Source organism: Bos indicus x Bos taurus, chromosome 23 (genome assembly GCF_003369695.1).
Source record: "Bos indicus x Bos taurus breed Angus x Brahman F1 hybrid chromosome 23, Bos_hybrid_MaternalHap_v2.0, whole genome shotgun sequence".
NCBI classification, from domain to species: domain Eukaryota; kingdom Metazoa; phylum Chordata; class Mammalia; order Artiodactyla; family Bovidae; genus Bos; species Bos indicus x Bos taurus.
In genome coordinates, this window is record NC_040098.1 from 51,903,091 (window position 1) to 51,925,396 (window position 22,306).

At 50.0% G+C, this 22,306-nt stretch overlaps 1 protein-coding gene across 3 annotated transcripts in view; it reads left to right on the forward strand.

Moving 5' to 3' along the window:
* Window positions 1-22,306, forward strand: part of MYLK4 (myosin light chain kinase family member 4) — a 68,557-nt gene that overhangs the window by 23,256 nt on the left and 22,995 nt on the right. The gene's annotated exons all lie outside the window — the stretch shown is intronic.

Below are 22,306 nucleotides of genomic sequence, written 5' to 3' on the forward strand. Positions count from 1 at the left end.
TACCCGCTGACCTTTAGAAACAGAGGCAGGCGCTGCTCCCTCCTGCCCAGTGCCCTTGGAGTCCTGAGGCACTTTCTGGGCCCTGGTTTGCCTGTGTGGAGGGGAGGCCACATGACCTCCTGGTGGGTTAAGCAGGGGCCACCGGGCTGTCTTGCGTCCTCAGACGGCTGTCGCTGCCAGTGGTGACGTAGTGGTGAGACGTGGGCCAGCCCCTCCAGACCAGAGCCTCAGATCTGAGCGAGTCCTGCTCAAGTGATTCTTAGGATTCTACAAGCTTGAAACACGTTTCTTGTGACAGAGCGTCTGTCCTCAGGGGTTTCCCAGCCCCTTTCCTGGTACTTCCCCATTTCCCTTCTCAGTTCCCGTTTTTATCCCCAGAACCTTGTGGGGCTCCCTAGGATCCCACTCCTTCCTTGTGACCAGAATTGTGGAGCAAGAGAATCCAAGGGCCTGTGTTTGAGTTCCTGGTGGATCGCTTTCATTTTCAAGTCTGATTCAGTTAAAGGAGCCAGTTCTTCAAGTGTCATGAAGATTGACCAGAGAGAGCAAATTCCTGAAGCTCTTGGGGTGCCACCCATCTGCCCACATCCATGTTCCCCGAAGCCCCACAGGGACTCGACGGGTACCCCACTTCAGAAAGCAGCGGCCTGTGACATAGTCACAGCTCAGAGCATCAGGGGATTGGTCTCTCCTGCCGGGAGGGAAGAAGCTGGCAGTAAGATGTGTACACAGAGGTCTGTTTTAGCCTGAAGGACCGTTCAGTTAATTACAGTTAATTACGTCATCAGGTCTGAGGCTCCTCGGTCCCCCGTCTCCCGCCACGGCTTTTGTCTTCTCTGAGTCCGGCCACAGGGGACAACATCACCGGGGGATTTCCTTAGGCGGACGCCTGACACTGGGATCTGGTTTCAGAAACCACTCACCTAGGGTCTCAAGATACTTGAGCCAGTTCCTGGCGAAAGGCGCCGGCGCTGTGTGCCCGACCCCCTTCCTCCCCGCCACCCACTCCGTCTGCTCTGCTATTACGACGTCTGTCTGTAACCTGAGGCACCTTGTGTTTTCTGCAGGCCTGCAGCGACAGGGTCTCGGTACCACTTTTGGACGTCCACGGCCGTGTATGTCGGAGAGGCTGGCTGCTTCCTCGCTTCTTCAGAAACCAGCGCCCTTACCTCTGGGCTGACATGTGCAGCTGGCAGTGAGGGGAGCTCTGCTTGCTCCCCGGTGAGACAAGAGACTCTCGAAGACAAGAGGCGAGGGGCACTGACCCTGGTGGACCAGGAGGACCTTCCGGATACTGGGGTCTTTCCCTAGGGAGGCCTGGCCGAGCCTCGAGCTCGAACCTGGACCCGCGTGTCAGGGTATCACAGAGGGAGCCGGGATGAGATGCGCTCAGGGCCACTGCCAACCGCGGGGTCTTTTGTTTTGCTTCAATACGGAGTCCTGGTGTTTGTTCCCTCGGTACATATGAGGTTAGCGACCGACCACAAACGTTTGAAGGATCGATTTCTGTGATATGAATATTTTATTAATGCTTGGCAAAAAAAGCCCTTTTTCCTTCCCCACAATTTTCCAGAAAGCTATCACTGACTCTTCACATTTTTGTTCCTCAGCTAGGGTAACAAACGGTGTCTAAATGTCTTCCTGCTTGAGTTAGGGCTTGAGTCAGCTGCATCAGAGTCAGAACACCTTTTTCAGAGCCCCATTGGACCCAGACCCTCTGGGATTCCTGTTGTTTTCCCCTAATATACCCCTGTCCAGAGCAAGCCCCCTCTGGACCCTCGGGGGCAGGAGCCCCAGGACGCAGGGTTTGGTGGTAATGTCTAGGCTACCGAAAAGCGCCTGTGAGTCCAGCCCACCCGTGCAGGTGCCGGAGGAGGAGCAGAAACGCCGTTCCTGGCCGCAGGGCGTCGAAGGGGGATGGCCATGTTCAGAATGGTCCACCAGAGAGCCAGGGAGATGGGGACAGAAACAGACAGAATCGCTTTGTGGAGAAGAGCCCAGAAACAGTGAGGCTCCCGCAAGTGCTAACAGCCTCAGGAAGGGCGTCTGTCTAGCCGGGGCTGCCTGGGGCTGGAAGCCCCCGCATCCCAACCGCTTCCCCGTGAGCTCTGACTGAAGATGCCAAAAGCCAAAACCGTGGCTTTATGAGGTGCTCCGGCTGGGCTGCGATGGAGAGGGAGCATGGAAAATAAGACAAAGAGCACACGCAGACTCTGGGGTGCCAGTGAGGGCGGGAGAGCCCAGGAGAGCCTGGGGTGAGCGTGGCCCTCAGCGTTTCTGAGCAACCTTTGCGTCTCCTGTTCTGCCGAATGTCCTTGCATCCTTCCGTCTGGGAAGCTGACTCGGGCAATTCCATATTCTCTCATTTCCGTTCTGGAACGCCTAGTATTTGAGTGCTGGGTCTCCTGGTCTCGGAATTTCTTACCTTTCTCGTCTGTTTTCCTTCTCTGCTCTGCTTTCAGGGAGTTTTCTTTATTGTGGGGGTTCCTTCAAGTTCTCTCGTCAACTATCGGAATCGATCGCAACAACTCTTTCCTATTCTCTGAGCACTTCTTTTACGTAAATCCTGTTCTAGTAACAGAGATTGAACACGTTTCATGGGCATATTGATGAGTTTTCTTTTAGTTTTTTTTTTTTTCTTGCATCACCTCTGCTGCCTCCAACTTGCTTTGCTTCATTGGTTTTAGCCTCTGGTTTTCGTGCTAGGGCAGAAATGCCAACACTTGTGGGCATGTTAGAATTACCAGAAAATCCTTAAAAACTCAAGTGTCCAGACCACAGGCCAGTTGAATTATAATTGAATTATAATCTCTGGGACTAAGATGAAATACTTAGTACTTTTCAAAGCTCTCCAGGGTTCTGTGGATAAGCCCTGTTGCTTCTCCACGTCCCTCCTCTGCTGTCCTGAGACTCCACTCTCCTGTCTGGGTCATTCGCCCATCTGCCTCCCGTTTCTAGTGTTCTGTTGCCGCCGTGTCTCCTCATGTTATCTCTTGTTTCTGAGTGGGTGTCACCCGTTTATTGCTGTGGTGGTTTTAACAGGGTCTGAAGAAGGCGCAGAGCGTGGAGTAAGACAGGGAGGGAAGGAAGGGCTCTTAGAGGAGGTCAGTTCCAAACCAGGAGGAAGGGTCCTTCTAGTTCAGTTCTGGTGGATATGGACACAGGTGCAGCTGTATCAGCAGTGATTTTACTTTGCTTCATTTATTAAAAACGGGGCTATTCCCTGAAAATCCACCCAGATTTTCTTTGACTACGAGAGCGCTGGCACCACCCTCGTCTACAGTTAAAACTTCACAAGGTCAGTGTTTACTCATTTATGGTTTAGTCACTAAGTCCTCTTTGTGACTCCACGGACTGTAGCCCGCCAGGCTCCTCTATCCATGGGGTTCCCCAGGCAAGAGTACTGCAGTGGGTTGCCATTTCCTTCTCCAGGGGCTCTTCCTGACCAAGGGATCAAACCCAGGTCTCCCGCATCATAGGCAGATTCTTTACCAACTGAGCTACGAGGGAATCCCTACTGATTTATAACTAGTGATAACAGACTTGGTGAGAGTTTGCTTTTCTCTATTTGTTCTGGTTAAAAAATTAGTGTAAACAATATTGCAAACTGGTAAACTGATTAAGAGAAAGATATTCAAGGATCTTACTAGAACTTAAATGCAGGAAGATGAACAAGTTGCTGTGATTACAGATGCTGCTGATCTGATCTGCTCTGCCCTGAACCACACTTCAGTAGCTATTAATCTGTGTCACTGAATTAACAGAACTGGAATAAAACTCTTCCTTCTTTTTAAACAGATTTCATAATTTTATTTTTTTACATACGTTTGGTCTGCCTGAACTTGGGACTGTGGCGTGTTTAATGAAAATAACAAGAAGACCAACTGTGAGGTGAAACATGTCATTTCTAGTTAATAAACCAGTAAACACAGGCAAGGAATCCCGGCTGTAAAGCACTGCGCCTTTCCACAGTCAATTAATGCAGAATTATTTGGCATGTTCAATTCTGTAGCTAGGTGGGAAGTTGGTGTATTTAATTGTGCTCAAGCTCACGCACTTACCTGTGAAGCAGGGCTCTCTTTCCTGCTCTCAGGGCCGGTAACGGAACCCGGGGCAGCGGTGCCTCAGCCGCCCCGCCCCGGAAGCACGGTTGGTTTGTCTCCCCCACCGTGACCCCTGCCCTCTCCCCCTCTCTCTGTCTTTCCTTCTTCGCGGATGAACTTCCAGCGCTCTGGTCCCTGTGCCGGGGCCGACTGGTGCACTTTCTCCCATGTGTGGGTGGATGTGACTCAAGGATGTGAGCCCAGACCTAGCTACACATCCTGCCTTTTGAAGGGTGTGGGTGAGTGTGTGTGTGTATGTGAGTGTCAGTGGGTGTGTGTGTGTAAAGTGTGGCTTTCTCTCAGAAGCCTGGGAGTTTCGCTCACTCCTGGCTGGTCTGTCTACCACAGCAGTTCTGAGTGGGGCCAGTGGAGTGAAAGAGAAGGCAGGGAGCCGGCCTCGGAAAGTCACACGAAGGCTCCAGTGGGACTGGTGACATCCAGCCTTATGAGTGTGAAATTTACAGACTCCCAGTTTCCCCAGCAACACAGCTGCACCTCTTTTGTTTCCTGTTGAGAAAATAGATGACTAAGAGCTATTTTATCCATCAATTCTGTCAAATAGGCTTGACTTTTGCCAACCACACTGGTGTGACCGAACATGTGAACGACGGTCAGAGTCAGTGCGTGCCCGTGTTCAGTCAGCTGCCGCTTAGGGATGGTACGTGGCTTCTAGAAACAGAAGGGCTTCCCTGTGGCTCAGCTGGTAAAGAACCTGCCCGCTGTGGAGGAGACCCGGGTTCGATCCCTGGGTTGGGAAGATCCCTTGGAGAAGGCAATGGCAGCCCACTCCAGTGTTTTTGCCTGGAAAATCCCATGGACAGAGGAGACTGGTGGGCCACAGTCCATGGGGTCGCAAAGAGTAGGACACGACTGAGTGACTTCACTTTCTAGAACTCACACTCTAGTGAGTTGAGTACATGAAGGTTTAGACCCTGAGAGTCTAGAGGTCCACAGGTTTGGTTCACAGCCAAGCTCTCTGAAACGCTCTGGCTTCTCCCTCACGGCCCCAAGGAGGCTACTGGGGCTCCTGCCACGGACCTGCTTTCCCTGTAGCTTAAGGACTGGAAGGGCAAGAAGTTTTCCTTGAAAGCTTTTTACTCTCTGATGCTTATATCTCAATGGCCAATCCTTCTACAAAAGAGGCTGAAGAATGTAGTTTTTTAGCCGAACACATAATCCAGGTGTCTCTTAGAAGGGAAGACGGGGAAAGGACGTTAGACAGACTGCTCGTGACCTGTGACATGGTCTGTCCAGAGACCAGGCCGAGTGAGCGCATGGGTCCATGGGCAATGAGGGGCTTCTTCACACGTGGGCCAGAGACCCCAGCCCCGGTGTCCCCAGCACTCTGACTCCCCGAGACTGGGGTCTTGGGTGCTGGGTGTGAAGCATTTCCCAGAGGAGGCAGCTCATGGCAGTAAACGGAATGCTGAATACGGAGTGAGAGGAGGTGGGTGCACATCCTGAGTGATGCTCAAGCTGGACAAGCTGCTTGACTTCCTGGAGGCTCAGCTCTCCCCTGCCAGGAGGACACGCTCACCTTTACTCCCGGGAGGGCCGAGGCGAGCCGGGGTCTGCGGACGTGTCTTGGCTGGGAGCCTCGCACACGGTGCTGCTGACTCAGTGGCCTTTAACCTGAGGAGCCGGGGTCACAGGCCCACCCCGGACTGGGGGACCCCCGGCCTGGGGGACCCCCGGACCGGGCAGATGTGAGCTGCTGGACCTTCACCTGGAGTCCCACACGTGGGTGCTGGGGTCGACGGCCACAAGGTCATTCCCAATGCCAAATGGCGCCTTGTGAGCCGCTCGGCCCGGGGAGCAGGTGCGAATCGGATCTCGCGAGGCGCGGGCCGCTGCCCGCCGCAGCCTGCCCGCCCTGGGCTCTGCTTGCGAGTCTGCTTTGTGTTTCAGGAGTTCCGTTTTTATACTGGCTCGTTTACAGATGTTTGATCAGGTGTGAACTTCTACCAAGAAGACTATAAAAAAGCAATTTAACCAGGGAGTCTGAAATGCCATACGAAGGGTCGGCCTCTACACAAATTACGTGCTGGACTTTTAAAATGAACAAAGTTGCTCTTTCTTTTTCATTTCCTTGCGAAGCTCCTAGAAGGAAAGTTCAGGAGTTCACTTCGCCTGTTCGGGGCGGCTGTCCCAGCAGCCACACTGTCCTGTCTGACCTCAGTTCTTCTCTTTTCCTGACATGGCCTCTCCCTCCTGCTCACCAGGCAAACACCTGGGTATGTTTTCAGGCCTGGCTCAAGGGGCAACACCGCCTCAAAGCCTCCATAGCCAGGAGCCCCCGGAGGAAGCCCTCTTTCCCCTGGGCTGGGGTAACCCTGCATCTTTATCGTAAGAGCGTCAGGCGCTGATTGAGAGCTTACCACGTGCCAGCCGCTGGTCTAAGTGCTTCACATGTGTTCACTTCATGCTCATGAACGCTCTGTAAGGTCAGAACCCTTATCATCTTCAGCTTACAGATGAAAATTGAGGCACAGAAAGGTTAAGTAGCTTGTGCAAGATCACACAGCTAGAAAAAAAAAAGCCAAGGCAGGACATGCATCCAGTCTCTTAAGCAATTATAACCCATACAAGATAATTCTTTTAACAATGCACTTCTCAGTTTTTCTCACTTGATTATAAGAATTTTCCGTCAAGGGCTTTGTCTTATTCCTCTGAACATATTCAGCATTCTATCTTGAATGGATGAATGAATGAAGAGGTATACACATACCAGCATGGGGAAACAAATTCAAACAGTACAGGAAACTTGAAAGTGATGAGAAATTACACTATGGCTCCAACTCAAGTTTCTCTCCACAGTGCATGCTGTTGAATTTCCTGTGATTTCTTTTAGGAATGCCAGCATATATGTATGTGCTTTAAAGAATTCATCCAAGCAGGATCAAACTTGAACACATTCTGTTCATTCCTAGTACATACAGGGCTATTTTTAACTTAGCAAGACTGAAAAGCGTTTCCCATCCATCCACTGTCCATCCATCCGTCCATCAGCAGACGCTTGAGTCTCTTCCACGTTTGGCCGTTGTGGATGATGCTGCTGTGAACAGGGCTGTGCAGATACATTTCTGCATTCTTGATTTTAGATCTTTTGGGTGCACCTCAGCAGCGGGACTGCTGATCGTATGGTGGCTGTCTGGTTGAGTCTTTGGAGAATCCGCCTCACCCTTTTCCCTGCTGGCTGCGCCATTTTATGTTTCCACCATCAGTCCACAGGGTCCTGATTTCTTCACGACCTCACCAACACTTACTGGTTTTATGCTAGGCTCCCAGGCTCGATGGGTGTGGCGGGTATCTCGTGGTGGTTTGGGGCTTATGTTATTTTATTTCTCTGCCCATGTGGCATGTGGGATCTTAGTTCCCTGACCAGGGATTGAACCCATGGCCCCTGTAGTGGAAGCTCAGGGTCTTAACAGCTGGACCACCAGGGAAGTCCCCTGGCTTATATGACTCTTCATTCAAGAAAAATCATCCTTCACCCTGGGTTTGGGTGGGAGTGTTTTAAGGAGAAACAACAAAAGCAAAGCTCTCTGTGGGACGTGGCTCAGGGCGTGTTTGTCAGCCAGCGTCTGGGCCCAAATAAGGGATCCGACCTTTAAACTGGCTGGGAAGTGCTGCACCGCCCTGCCAGGCTGACCCCCAGCGACCTCCCCGGGGATTCCTGAGTGTTAAATTGTGCCCTGACTCTGGGTGGGAACGGCCTGCTCTAACAAAATGCTGGTGACTGCTTTGTGCTGGCGTTTATGGCAACGGGAGAGTGTTCTTCCAAGTGTCGGGGTCAGGCATGGATACGCCTCCCGGGAGGAGGTGGACTTGCCCCGGGCGGTGGAGTCTGTGCAGACAGCTGACCCGGCTGTTCTGGGGACCCTGCATCAAGCTGGTGTTTGTGATGCTTTTCTTTTTCCAAAACACTTCCACATTCGTCACTGTATGTCAGCCCCTCAGTGATCTTTAAAACTAGGGGCGATAAGCCAGCGTCTCTAACGTGGAGCGCTGTCCGCAGGGGGTGCAGCTGGTTAGCAGAAACGCCCCTAGGATCCAGCCTCCTGACTGTGGGCCAGTGATCCATCTGACAGAGATGGTCCCCTCCCAGAGTTAGGATTTCATGCCTTTGAAGAGCCTGCTTTCTTCAGGACTTTTTCTGGCTTCAAGCAAAGTACCCTGTCGAGCAGTGGCAGAGGGCAGCTTGTATCTGGCCCTTTCTCTGTGGACCCTGGTGGTAAAGACCAGCTCTATGAGGATGGGCACAACCCTGGGGCCTCCCTAACCTTGGCAGGTGCCACCTAGTGCCCCTCACAAGCCTTCAAGACCAAGGCTGGTTAACTCTGCTCAGCTTAAGGCTAGAGACCTCTGCTGATGACTCTCATGATGGTTAAAACCAAAGTCTCCAAGCATGAATGCCATAGACTGAGGAATGCCCTGGGTCTTCTCTTGTTGCTCTGCGTAGCTTGAGTCAGAGATCACGGGAAGTTCTGTGTCATCAGAGAAGGTCTCTGAGTGACCGGTGGTTCCCAGCTGGACTTCGGGCGGCCTGAAGTAGGTACAGGTCTGAGTGGCCCTCCCCAGGCTACTTGCACAAACACAAACCCACGCATAACCAGTCTGTCTTCTGGAACTTGCTCTCCGTGAGCTGAGTGGCCGGGGCACCGGGGCTCATGGACACAGCAGGTGGACACCACTGATGGACAAAGGCGGCCAGCTGAGCGTGGTGGCGTCGCTCCACAGAGGTCATCCCCGGCTCAGGTGGCCCCTGCTGAGAGTGAGCCCCGGGGCATGATGAAGCTGTTGTTCCAGGGACAGCAGAGTCAGCGCCCGGGGGTTTCAGGTTTCGTGACTGTTAGTGGGAACAGGGTGAAGGTTTCCTCAAATAGACGGGCTCACAGCGTGTCCTTTTCTGCTTTAAAACAAAAGAGGAGAAAAACCCACCTCACATGCCACCTCTGACATGTTATATACTTACTTGCAAGATGTATGCCTTTGATTGATTATTTATATCTTTACAGAAGCACCTTCTTTGTCAAGGATACTACAAATGGAGGAAAGAGCTTTTGTTTCCAAGGAAAAACAGTCACCGGTCACTCTTAGGTCGTTCTTCAAAATGACTCCCCAGAGCCTACTTAAAAATTACAGACCCGAAATGTTGCCTTATGTCTTTTAAACCAGAGATACCCAACGTTAGCATTACTTAAAAATAGTTTTTAATTAGTGGATAATGTTACACATGAGATGCCCTTCCAAAGCATCTTAGCACTTTACAGCTTCTCAGATGATACCACCCTGTGAGAGTGTGTTCTTGAGCCCTGGGCTGACTCCCCACGCAGAAGCTCCTGAAGGGTAACCAGGTTTCCTCCTGTGTCATGCTCAAACACAGTTTGAAAATAAAAAGTCTTGCCCTCATTTCATTCCATCTTTACTGAGCCAGAGGTAAGAGAATTTCATGAGGAAGTTTGGAAGTAACTGGTGACTTGAGGATATTTAGAATATGGACCATCTGAGGGTGAAGACAAGGACTGCTAAAAAATACCTCCACAAATTTGTAAGTTGCATTCATCAAGGAAATGTTGTGCTAAACTCATTCTTTCTTCTCCTGAGTTATTAAACTGGCTGACGTGAGAGTGCCAAGACTTAGATAAATTTCCACAGCTCAGTTTCTTGCCGTGTCTTGTGGGAAGTGCAGAGGCATGTGAACTGGCCAGCAGCAGAGCGGTGATACTGTGGTTGGCTAGAGAACCATCCCCAGGACAGAGCCCGGGGCCGTGGTCCTCAGCGTCCTTCCTGCTGTGGCTCCGTCGGAGGCCCTCTGTTCCCGCCCTGACTCCTGTGCGTGGCTGTGTGCAGACCAGCTCCCTGGCACTCAAGAAAACACACCTCCAGACCAGTTAGGGTGAGAGATATTATTATGAGAATAAATGCACCACTGCGATCTGGAAAACGGACGGCCAGCAGATTTCAGTACCTGGGACACAATCAGTACCAAAGTGTTTGAGCATCTGTGAGGGACCCTAAGTAAAGCAGGCTGTGCTGTGACCTTGCCCTTCGTCTCAGCCTGCGCAGCATCTAAACTCCAGTGTTAAAGACACTGTAAGGTGCGCTTCCCGTCTCCCGGGGAGGCCCGGCTCCACAGCTGAGAGCAGCCTGCGTGAGAGAGGCGGCTTCACATCTCCAGGGGAGGCTTTCAGGACTGGAAAACCTACAGATGAGGGAAGCTTTAAGCCAGTACATACAAGTGGTTAATTTTTAAAAATGAAGCTTTGATGTCCCATCCAAAAGTTTTCAAAACAAGGCTTGATTTCTATAAGTTTTGCTCCAAATGGACTTCTCTGATAAACAGACATGTCAACATGATCAATTACTATTTGGGTAAATATTTTAAAGAACTATAAGAAATTATAAGAAATAATTTGTTATTCTGTCCTGCCTCTAGAGGGTAGTCCTTGGACGATGGTGACACCGTCTTGCTGGTTGTCTCTTCACCCTGGCTGTCTCAGGCACGTGCCATAGAGGCTTGGTGAATTAAACGCTAGTTCACAGACCTTGCAGAGGAGTCTTGGCTGTGACAGAACTCTCCGCTTAAGACAAAGTTTGCAAATTAGATGGCTAGGACCTGGACGAGCTAACCCCAGGGCAACTGTTCCCCACCCTTGACTGTGCGTTACTCACAGGAGCTGCCCAAGAAAATACACAGGGCGCCGCTTAGAATGGAATTTCAGAGAACGAACGATTTTTTTTGGTAAGGGACACACATTAATAATTATTTGTCATTCATCTGAATTTAAATTTAACTGGGCGTCCTGTGTGTTCCTTTGCTAAACCTCATAAGTCTAAGGCTTTAGAAAGGGTTGAAACGAGGTTCTCAGTTTGGTGGTTTGGCCTGGGATGGGGCGCCAGGGCTGGGGTGCTTCAGAGGCTCTCCAGGTGACTATTCTGCAGGTGGGGTCGCGGGGCGCTGTCCTGTAGGGTACATTTCGACCTTAAACCTGTTCTCATGACCTCCAGTTGGAAGCATCTGCGCCTCCTTTCCGAGGTATCCCGGGCCTTAGGACCCCAGGGGCCAGTGGTGGGGGTCTGTGGCCCGCAGGCCTGGGGAGAAGCGGGAGCTGTGAAGTGGCCTTGACATCTCTGCCCTTCCTGAGACAGCAGAGCTTTACCCTGGGAACTTCTCCCTGTTAGAATTCTCCCGAAAAGAAGTGTCTGTGCCCAGGCGCTGGGCTCCTTGGCTCATCTTGCCATCACAGATGCTGCTCCCAGCTCTGCACGGTCCTCAGAGGTGATGCTCAGCCCCTGGGCACCCTGAGTTCTCAGGAGGCCTCCTACACCCGAGTTCCCACACCAGGGCACCCCACAACCCAGGGAGGCCTCAGACTAGGAGAAGGGCCAGGCTTTGCTGGCCCCTCCAAGTTTGATCGTGTATGAGAGCCGAGTCTAGGCCTTAAACCCTTCGGACTCCCCACTGGAGAATGCTGCTGCCTCCTGGGGCCCAAGCCCAGCATCGGGGCCTGTCAGCCAGGAGCAGGCCTTGCAGGGTTTGTCTTCCCAGCTGGAATCCACAGCGGTGTGTCTCTGGATTCCCGCTTGCTTTTCTCTGCTCACTTGGTGGTGCTGGTCACACGCCTGAACTGGGGAGCTTGCCACGGCCTTGGGTCTGAGGCGGGCGAGGCTCCTCTGAAGACAGTGCCCAGTGGGAGGAAGGGGACTCGAGCGTGAGGTTAGGCCTGGCCCTGGGTTTCTTTGAGCCGGACACCACGCCTCCCTGGCAGCTCCACAAATAAGACACAGCACTGTGGATGGAGACTGGAATCCCTGAGGGCAAGCCAATGCAAGTGTAAGATGGTGGGTTTCATTTTAGATTTGTACGGTTTGAAATCCTGATACCATGACAAAATGGTAAGATCTAGTAATCATTGGAATCATGGGATTAAACACAGAGTTCTGAGCTCATTTGTGTAGAGTTTAGTTGAAGGTGTCCGTGAGTCCTCCAAGGAGAAAAAACTGGGGCTCGGTGCTCACAGATGTCAAGCACACGGAGGAGAAGCTGGGAGCTGCGTGATGATGGCCAAGGCAGGAAGACGCGCCAAACAGCTGTCAGCTCCTGATCACATGTGGACCCTGAGGACCGCTGCTGCGATGAGGTCTAAGATGAAGGCACAGCATCGCCTGCGAGGATGGGATCGTCTGCCATCTGATAGGCGCGTGGCTGATGGAGGGAGGCTAAACCGTTAGATATTTTTACTAGTGACCTATCAGAGATGCTCATTTAGAAAGAAACCAGATAGCGTTTTCAAGGATGTGAGCTCTGTAGGAAAATTACTGAGGTGTCCTAGCCAGAAGACAAACCCGGTCTTAATAAAGACTTCTGCACTGAGGCAGCCGTGGAGGGAGGAGGCCAGAACTTTTAATTTGAGTTGGAGTACAAAGTAAGACGCCAAAAGATTAAGTGGAAGGAACATATAGTCCTGGATATAAACAAAACACAGCCCTGTGAGAAGCCCAGCGCTGGCAGAATCCTTGAGCCTATTAGCAGCTAATTAACTCCTGTGCTAGCTCGGGCTAATGAGACCGATGGCCTGGTCACAGCAAATCCGAGAGGGGACAATTCCTTCTGTCTTGTTAGTGGGGGGAATGGAAACGGGACACGTGGCTTTTTTCTTTTTCCGGGGCCGAAATTCACGACGACAAAGGCTACGCTGTGTGGCAGATCTGTGAAGTTAAACTTGAAGATCAACTCCTTGGTATCCTCTGAGAAAAATGATTTGAAAAACGACTTGAAGAGAAGCTAACAAAATATAATGCTTAAAGGCAAATTTAAAAAAACAATTTTCATCAGAGAACGTGACTCATAAGCACACATTTTTGTTATTTCTAAGCGTAAGTACGTTTACAGATTCAGTCAGCTTTCCCAGCTTCAGCTTCAGAGTTGGTGCTCTTTGGCTAGTACTTGAATTTAGTAAGGAAACTTACTTAGCATTATGAATTATTAAAGCATTGTTTAGAGGCAGTATATTTAGATATAAAGATGAGACTAATTCTATCAAAATTCTTATTTTTTAATTTTGATAATGATATTAGATTACCTGGGGGAAAAGGTTATGTATACTTTCAGACATGAATTTGGTTAAATCAGTATAGATGGGAGCAAGGTTTAGTAAAAACATGGATGATTATGAAATGCATATGAATAGTATGCTGTTTCATTAAATATATATACATATATATATCCATGTTATAAAATAAACTAGTTTTAGTTATTTAATCACTTGAAAAGAATTCCTACATTCTAGAATTTTTGAGTTAAGGATTTTTTTGCAGCTGGAGTCCCTATTTTATAGAACATGGATTTTCATAGGAGTTGGAATCCTCATCTGGTTAATTTTCTTTAAAATTAAAAAAAAAAGCCCCACATTTGACTTCGACATTAATTGTTATTACTTTTAGGAGAGAAAAAAATTTGAGGTGCTACTAAGAGTAAAATCATAAAAAGGACTTAATATTTTTTATAACATTTACACGAGAAACTGAGCTTATTTATTTTTAAATAACACTACTTCTGTGTTAAATAGGGAAAATTGTGCCGATATGAGTGGCTTTGTGGAGTGAGCAGAAAATGAGCAGCAGCCAAGTGCTAGTGGGTGAAGCAACGTCCAGGCTCAGACGTGGCCGACGCGGCCACGGCAAGTCACATATTTGTGTAAATGTACCCCAGCAATAATGAGGTCAGCTTGAAAAATATATTGCTTATAACTGAATTAAATCAAAATGAAAATTTTTATAGTGATTGTTAAATGCCAAATTGAACTGATCTCATTAAATGTGAAATTCAAGTATATTTAGACTTTTGCCTAAATTTTAATACATGAAAATAATGAGACATGACCAGAAGAGTTGGAAAAAGTTACTTCTAACTTTTTTTTCTTTTAGCAGTCTCTCATTTCACAGCTTAGATGTATTTTCTGGAGTTGGATGAAGTAGCCTAGCGTGTGAGCCTCCAGCGCGCCGCGCGTCGCAGTGAACAGAGGACGGGCTGCCGGCGTCGGCCTGGACGTGGAGCAGACGTGAGCGTTCTGCTCATGACCCGTCACCTAGTGCGGTTATCTTTCGTGTGAGTTAGGTTCACAGAGAAGAAAGAGCTCATTAAACTCGAGGAGGGGCTGCAGTGGCGTGGAGTGAGCGTAGACGAGGTTTATACGAGGTTGTAACTGAAAACAGACTTCAGTTCTGGGCTTGGGATACCCACAGCTGCAGCTTGCGTCCAGGCGGGTGCAGTGCCGCGTGGGCTGCGGCCAGCTGTCGCCTCCTCGTGGGCATTGATTTATCTCCTGCTCTTCCGGGGGCAGTCTGGCCAACAGTCTCCAGGAAGATGGATGAGCAGCTGTGTGCTGTGTTGCTTCCTGTGGAAACCCACGGAGAATACCAGGTGGGCCCCCACAAGCCCAGGAAAGTAGGCCAGCCCCTCCTCGTTTTCAGACCCTGTCCAGCCCAAATCTACTCCATTTGGATACAAGTGCAGGCACTGATAGAGTTTCCTTAATCCCCACTATTAGGTCTTATTTGAGAAGAAGTTTTCCCTCCAAACAAAAGTAGTCACTTTAAAGTTTACTGGACCTGTGTCCTTCTCACTCTGGCGACCCGATACCAAAAGACAGATTAATGCTTCTGTTTATACCGGTTCATAACATAAAACAATTCTGCAGTTGCCTGTTCTAAGCGTCTAGAGACCTGCTGTGTAGTAACGCAGCGGGCAAGGAGAGCTGCGTGCACATTTGGAAACGGTGCTGTGGTGGGCGGGTGTTTAGTGAGAGGAGAGGAGAGCACAGTCTGTGACGCATGAGTCCAGTTGGCACTTTAGGGAGGACGGTGTTGCGGGGGAAGTAGCCAGTACTCACAAGAACCATCGCTTTTAGCAGAAATGCTTCCGCTAATTGGGTGCTCTTTGGTAAAGAACCCTCCTGCCAATGCAAGACACGGAGATGAAAGGGACATGGGTTCAATCCCTGGATCGGGAAGATCCCCTGGAGGAGGGTGTGGCAACCCACTCCAGTACTGTTGCCTAGAGAATCCCGTTACAGAGGAGCCTGGTGGGCGACCGTCCATGGGGTCACAAAGAGTCAGACACGACTGAAGCGACTTAGCACACAAGATTAAAATCTCCTACAGTTGAGTGGAGCTGAAAAGACTCTCATTTCTCTTCTCTTCAGCTGAGCTGACTGGGCCTACGTGGTCTTCAAGGTCTCTTCAAGTTCTAGATCATTTTATGATTTAGTAAGTTTTCTATTTCTTGTTTTATTTTGAACGTTTAAAACACTGTGTTCCTTCACTGTGACTTGTGTGGCTGGGAACACAAAACGGTGAAGTATCCAACCCACCAGATCGGGAAGCAAAGTACTTTCATTATCTCAATTCCTTTAAAATGTCTGATTTAAGCCTGTGGTGTTTCATCTAAGGTGATTTCGTGGGTTTCTCCTTGTTCTGTCTTTGGTCATCATGGAAAATAAAAAGCATTTTTTCCGTAATGAAAAATGCTACCTTTCCACATGTATTAGTTTTGTTCATGGACGAAGCGATCTTTTTGTGAACAAGAGATTGTTATTCTTATTGGAATCAGTGGATAGCGCTTTCTTTTTTAAAAAAAATAAATGTATTTTTAATTGGAGGATAATTGCTTCACGATATTGTGCTGGTTTCTGCCAGACATCAGGGTGAATCAGCCATAGGCATCCATGTGTCCCCTCCCTCTTGCGCCTCCCCCACCTCCCAGCCCATCCCACCCCTCTAGGTTGTCACGGAGCACAGCACGGGCTCTTCCTCTTACACGTGGTGTGTATGTGTCTCCACGCTGCTCTCTCGATTCATCCCGGCCTCTCCTTCCCCCACGGTCCATGCGTCTGTTCTCTCCCACTGAAGCAAGGTGGACAGGCTCAATGCCAGTACTGCCCGAGACCAGGAATTCACAGAGGAGCTGAAGTGCGCATCTCAGGGGTCAGTCCCAGAGCCCCTGCCCCTGAGCAATGCTAGGGAAGGGGCCTCATCACACTCCATTCCCCTCAGACGGAGGGGAGATTCGAGTCTCCTGATAAAGGTCCCGAGAGATCACCCTCCTCCGTGTGGACAGGGCCCGAGGCAGAGGGGAGAAATCAGCTCTGTGGAAGCAACTCCCTCACCAGCTGAGAAATGGAAAGAGAGTCATGTACAAACAAGCACACACGTTTCTGTGATCTGCCCTCAAGACACCTCCACACGGCATCTGGTCACTAAATCATCATCACAGCAGAAGAGCGATTCCAAGGACGCAGGTGCCTGGAAAGGCTCCCCAGAAGCGGTTTCTCAACCAGCAGACAAAGATTCGGAGAGTGCGTTTAACTCCGCCAGGCTTCAGTCCAGAGTCAGCGGCCTCGCAGACGCTGAGAGCCACGGGGGCGTTAGAGCGTGCGGGCCGTGTGTAGGCCGGCTCCTTGGTCCCAGGACAGGTGCAGGGAAGGGCTTCAGTGTCCGAAGCAAAGGCACTGACTGGGCACCTGTGTGGCGTCGAGCTCAGCGATGCACAAAGAAAGCTAATCAGATGTTTCAGAGGAAATCACTGTGGCTTGCTTTTGCCTCCTGGAAAATTAGGTTTCATGACCCTCATGAAGTAAAACGTGACCGTGCCAGCACCCGCCTCTAACCTCGTCTCCTCCCATCATCGCAAGTGCTCATTACGTCTGAAGCACGTAAGGCAAGTTGCACTCAAGGTCTGCGTGGTCTGCATTGCTGACAAGGTCTCGGGGGAGCTGGACACAGACCTACTCTGAGTAGAAGGGACCAGCCAACTAAACCTTTGGGCAGAGTCATCACAGACAAGTGTATATCTACAGCATTCGCATAACATTCCAAGTTCAGAGACTTCTCAGAGACGCCTTTTAAAGCCACTTTGCTTTGTAATATGCTTGCAAAACTTGCTGCCCTGGGGAAGCTGCAGAAAGGCAAACCATGGCAGGTGCAGCATTTTGCTCAGTGATTCTAAGCTCGGATCTCTGAACTTCCCTTAAGCCCAGGGGCTACACAGCCCTCCCCCTGGAGAACGCTGGGCTCCCCAGAGAGCGCACCCACCCCCGTGAGCCAGCTTCCCAGGGGGCTGGGCTGGACCGCCCGCCGCTTCCTCGGAGCAGGACACAGGAGATGGAGCGATAAAAGCGAACATAAAATAAAAATTAAAGCGCATACGGAGAACACCACGTGAAATGAATCCTTATAAAACTGTCTGCAGCGGAGAAAAATCAAAGGGTTTTATTAGGTGATGAAAAAACCCTGTAAACTTCATGTGGAAACATTCCAAGGTCGGGTCTTGTGTTGTATAAGAGAGTTATACTAAGTAAGACTCATTTTAATCAAATGCACATCAAGGAGCTCAAATCCCATTTGTACCTGAGTTTGAAATTGGTTATTAACACACACACCCCCGCCACCGGTGCCATTCCTCAGCAACTTTGCAGGTGCTATTCTGGGGACAGAGGCGGCCGCGACTGGGGGTTTCAGATTCACTTTTGTGTGAAGCGTACAAATAACTCCACGCCCTGGGAGTCAGTGTTCCCCACTGCAGCCAGTCTCCTCTCTGCTCACCGGCATTTGCACGGACGAATTCAGTCCCTTGCGATGGCCACATTTTGACCAGGAAGCAAGGCGAGGATTTCAGGGGAGAACAAGGGATGTGGGTGGGAATGTGGGCTTTTCCTTGGCTCCTTCCTCTCCAGATCCCTGCAAGATCATCTTGGAGAGGGGTCTGCGGTCTGCTGGGCAAGTGCCCCTAGACTCGTTCCTCGTGTGTCCCTGGTGGCCGGTGAGGAGGAGGCAGCAGTTTGCTAGATCATCCGTCCTGGGGAGGATCGAAGACCCTTGATGGTGGGAGGGAGACGGCAAGGCTGAGGAGCACAGCCTCCCCAGTGTCGCACTGTCGTTCATGCTGCGGTGGGGCTGCCTGGGTGGTGAGCAACCAAAAAGTCCTCCAGAAGCCAGAAGGGTGGGCCCCGAGTGGGCAGAGCCCCGGCTCCCAAACCTGGCAGCTCTTATAGTGCACAGGGCGTGGCTGGGGGTCAAAATGTCAGTCTCCAACCCACTCTTGGAATTTTATGAGGCTCTTGGGAGCACCCAGGCACTGATGGTTTTCAGCCCCCTGCCCAGGTGGTTGAGAAGCAGCAGGTCAGAGCAAAGGAGGATCTGCGCAGGTGAGAGGGTGGAGGGCTGCCGGAGGGCGGCTAGGCAGAGCCTCGTTGGCGGCTCCTGGGAAAGGCAGCAGTTAAGGGCAGAGGGCCCAGCGTTTTCTGCTTAGGAAAGACAGGAGAGGTGGTGGAGGGAAGGAAATAAGAAAGTATGAACCTCTTTAAGACGTCTGAGGTGTGTGTCCGTCAGCAGTAAGAGGGAAAGTAAAGTCTGTATGATCCACATGCCCGTGTGCCTGGATCTTAGGCTGTCGTTGCTTGGTCGCTCGGTCCTGTCTGACTCTTTGTGACCCCATGGACTGCAGTCCACCAGGCTTCTCTGTCCATGGGATTCTCCAGGCAAGAATACTGGAGTGGGTTTCCATTTCCTCTCCAGGGGATCTTCCAGACCAGGGATCGAACCCACATCTTCTGCATTGCAAGCAGATTCTTTACCACTCTGCCAGCCCAGATCTTTAGGAGAAGAGTCTTAATTTATTCCCGATTAGTTCTAACCAGTTCTTTTAAATCAACAAAGGCAGGCTGGAGAGGAGAGTGGAAGAGAGGGTGTATTTTCAACAGTCAGTGTCTCTAGTCCACAACCTGGTCCCCAAGGAGGAAGGGCAAACCAAGGGTTGGCCTCTCCCAAAACCTTGGGTCTTTACACGCCTGTTCAGGACCTTCTTGTGGCCCACTTGGTCACTCAGCTATAGCAGGGGTTTTGGGGGATGAGACAACATGTGCATGCCCAGTGGCTTCAGTCGTGTCTAACTCTTTGAGATCCCATGGACTGTAGCCCGCCAGGCTCATGGGATTTCCCAGGCAAGAACACTGGAGTGGGTTGTCATTTCCTCCTCCCGGGGATCTTTCCAACCCAGAGACAGAACCGGAATCTCCTGCGGCTCCTGGGTTGGCAGGTGGACTCTTTACCACTTGAGCCACCTGGGAAGCCCAGACAAAGCTTGAAAGTGTGTGAAGTAAGTCAAGTCTGTTCTCCGTGAAGAGTGGGAGCGCGTCTGAGCAGGGCAGGCCCCACCCACCTTCTCTCGCCGTAGGGGCAGTGACCCGGCGCTGTGCTGCCTGTTTACAAAACTGCTGATTCATCTTGTAATCAAATGAGGGTAAAATCATCCAGGTCTCTGCCCTTGACACAGGCTCCCATTAGGCTTTCCTGAACCAGCACCGTTGATTCTGGCCTCTCTCTTGACACACACCTGGGAGCAGTCCTCTCTCCTTGGTGGACACAGCAAGAGGCTTTGGTCTTTCTGGCAGGGTCGTGTTCTCCTGTGACCGCTGACTGTCCCTGATGTTTTCTGCAGCCCAGGGGGTGTCCGCCCAGTAGCTCTGAGGTCCAGGCTGGCACTTCCCTCCCAGGTTTGGTCCTGCCCTGTCCTGCCAGGCCCGGCACGTTGCTCAGCAGGTTGTATCTGCCGGGGACTGTAGGAAGTTTTCTTCCTTAAGGTCCAGAGAGTTTGCATGTGCGCCGAAGATGAAGAGAACCAGATTTCTCTTACAGATGATCTCTACAGTTATCTTGCAGGAGCAGGCGAGGAGACCGAGTTTCAATATTCCTTGTGAAAATTCTTTCCTTTGTCTTGTTTGAGGCTCTGTTTTCCTCTCTCGCCTGTAAGGAGCCTAACCAAAGTTTAACAATTTAACATTACAGCTTTTATAATTTTGCTTTTGTTTTTCTAAGGCATTGGTTAAAGTTACCCAGAGTGCTCGCTCACCTTGGCCCCTCAGTAGCAATAATACACCCTCAGCTCAGCGTACAGGCAGTTAGTTTGGTCGTGTCCCATTGGGATGTTAAGAAAACGGTTTTCTGAGGCAGCTATAATCCCCCCACACGGAGCCGCGGCGATCCCGTAAACCAGCTCAGGGACGCAGACTGTCAGCGGCGCCCGGGGAGCCTGTCTTCAGTGGCGCAGCCTGATGGGGCTTTCCTGCCCGACCATCAGCAGTCCGGAAAGCACGTTTTCCTTCTTGCGCATGGGTTCAGCAGGCCTGCCGTGCGGTGCCGCAGAGCGGAGTGCAGGGAAAGGTCTGTGCCCCGGGCGAGGATGGTGCCCGGGGTCAAAGCTTCACCCTGAAGTTTTTGTTCAAACAGCGAGGAGAACTACAGCTGCTGCCTGTTTGGAGTTCGTCGGGTCCAAGCTCCTCTAGATGTCAGTATGACACAGGGAAACGAGCTATGACAGGCTGTGGCAACGAGGGAAGACCTTCTTACATCATTCAAAGGGGAAGGCGTACCCGATACACAACAGAAGGGAAAAAAAACAGAGCCTCACTTGGAAGCTGGGCTCTCACCTCGCTCAGCGCCAATACTTCTCCTGTTGGTCAAATCAGACCGTGGCACCTAGCGCGTCCTGTGGGCACCCACCACCGACGTGGAGACGGCCCTGGAGGCAGCACCTGGGGTCGTGGGCACCCACCACCGACATGGATACGGCCCTGGAGGCAGCACCTGGGGTCAGCACGCCACGTTATCCATTCTGCGTCTTTTGATAGACTGAAACCCACCTACACACACCAGTTTTCTTTCCTGAGTCCCCTGTGCTTTTACCATCACATTCATGCCATCCAGTATAAATCCAGAAGAGCAACACCTGCCCACCAGGGATTTTCACTGCAGAAGAGAAGCATTGAAAGACAAAGCTATCAGACATCTGAATTTGTTAAACTACCTTATCTGACTCAAAATCTGAATGGAATTCTCTTTCTCTCCTTTCTTCCATATTAATTCCGATCTTCTGACTGATGAATATTTATTTCTTTTCTTATTTGTTTCCATCTGATGGCATCTTCTTGTAACCTTTTGTCTTCTCTCCTGTGGTGCTGGCTGTATGGTAGATATCCCATCAATATTAATGATATACCTCGCCTATAATCTTCTATTTCTTTTTTCAGAGTGACAGTACAGCTGCAGTTAAGAGTTAAAATCCTGGTTATGCCATTTCTGAATTATATAACCCTGTGAAATTATCCAACTGTATTATAAAATGGAGTTAGTAGTATATATCTCGAAGTGTTGCCATGAGGAACCAGAAATTACTGATGTAATGTACTCAGAAACGTGCCTGGTGTGTAGTCAGTACTTAGAATATACCAGCCACCATCATCACCATCACCACCGCCGCCATCATCACCTCCACCAACATCAGTCCCTGAGTAAATGCCAGGGACTCAGAGACGAATCTGTCTTTTTGCCCGCTGGAGCCCTACATCTAGTGGGAAGTTGATGATAAAGACATTAGGAAAGCGTTGCGTGCTGTTTGGGGTGGGGATGTGCTGGCCGCTGTGCTTGAACGCAAAGGGAAGCTGAAGGCCATGGTCCTGGCTCTCACTAAAAAAGAGAAAGTTCCAAACTACCAGACTCTAATCTCTAATTTTGGTTTTCCGCAGATTTACTAAACATGCCTCTGTGTTTGAAGGTCCTTATCTGAAAAATGAAAACGCTCTGAACCCATTGGACTGCCTCTTGGGTTGTTTAAAAGCACTTATAATTTGTCTTGACATCTGTGACCTGCACTTACATAGTATTTCATGCTTGTAAGTCACACACAGGCAAATTTTGCTCTTTCCAAAGTGAAAAAAAAAAAAAAAAAAAGACTGATTCTTTGAACATCCATAGAATTTCATTAATTTATAATGCATAACTTCAGAACTGTGATAATCTGGGTGGATTGGGCTAATGTTTACCTTTCATGTAGTATTTAAAAAGGGTTTGGTAAACTAATTCAGAGAAAGTAGAACTGGGAGAAGAACGCTCATCTCCTTAGAAAGGGGCCATCTGTTCTAAGTGGCATAGAAGCCTCTTTTACGAATGCTTACTGTAGTCTTCTACTTTCTGATTTGCAAAACCTATTCACATAGAGCCTCTGATTTTTATGTGAACAATATCAAGACTGAATAAGCAGAGGTCAAGGGTAACATACACATTGTCAATATCCTTTAATCTATCCAAGAAGATGGGCCTTCTTCTACAAACAATGCCAGAGTTTTATAAAACTTCTTTTAAAACAT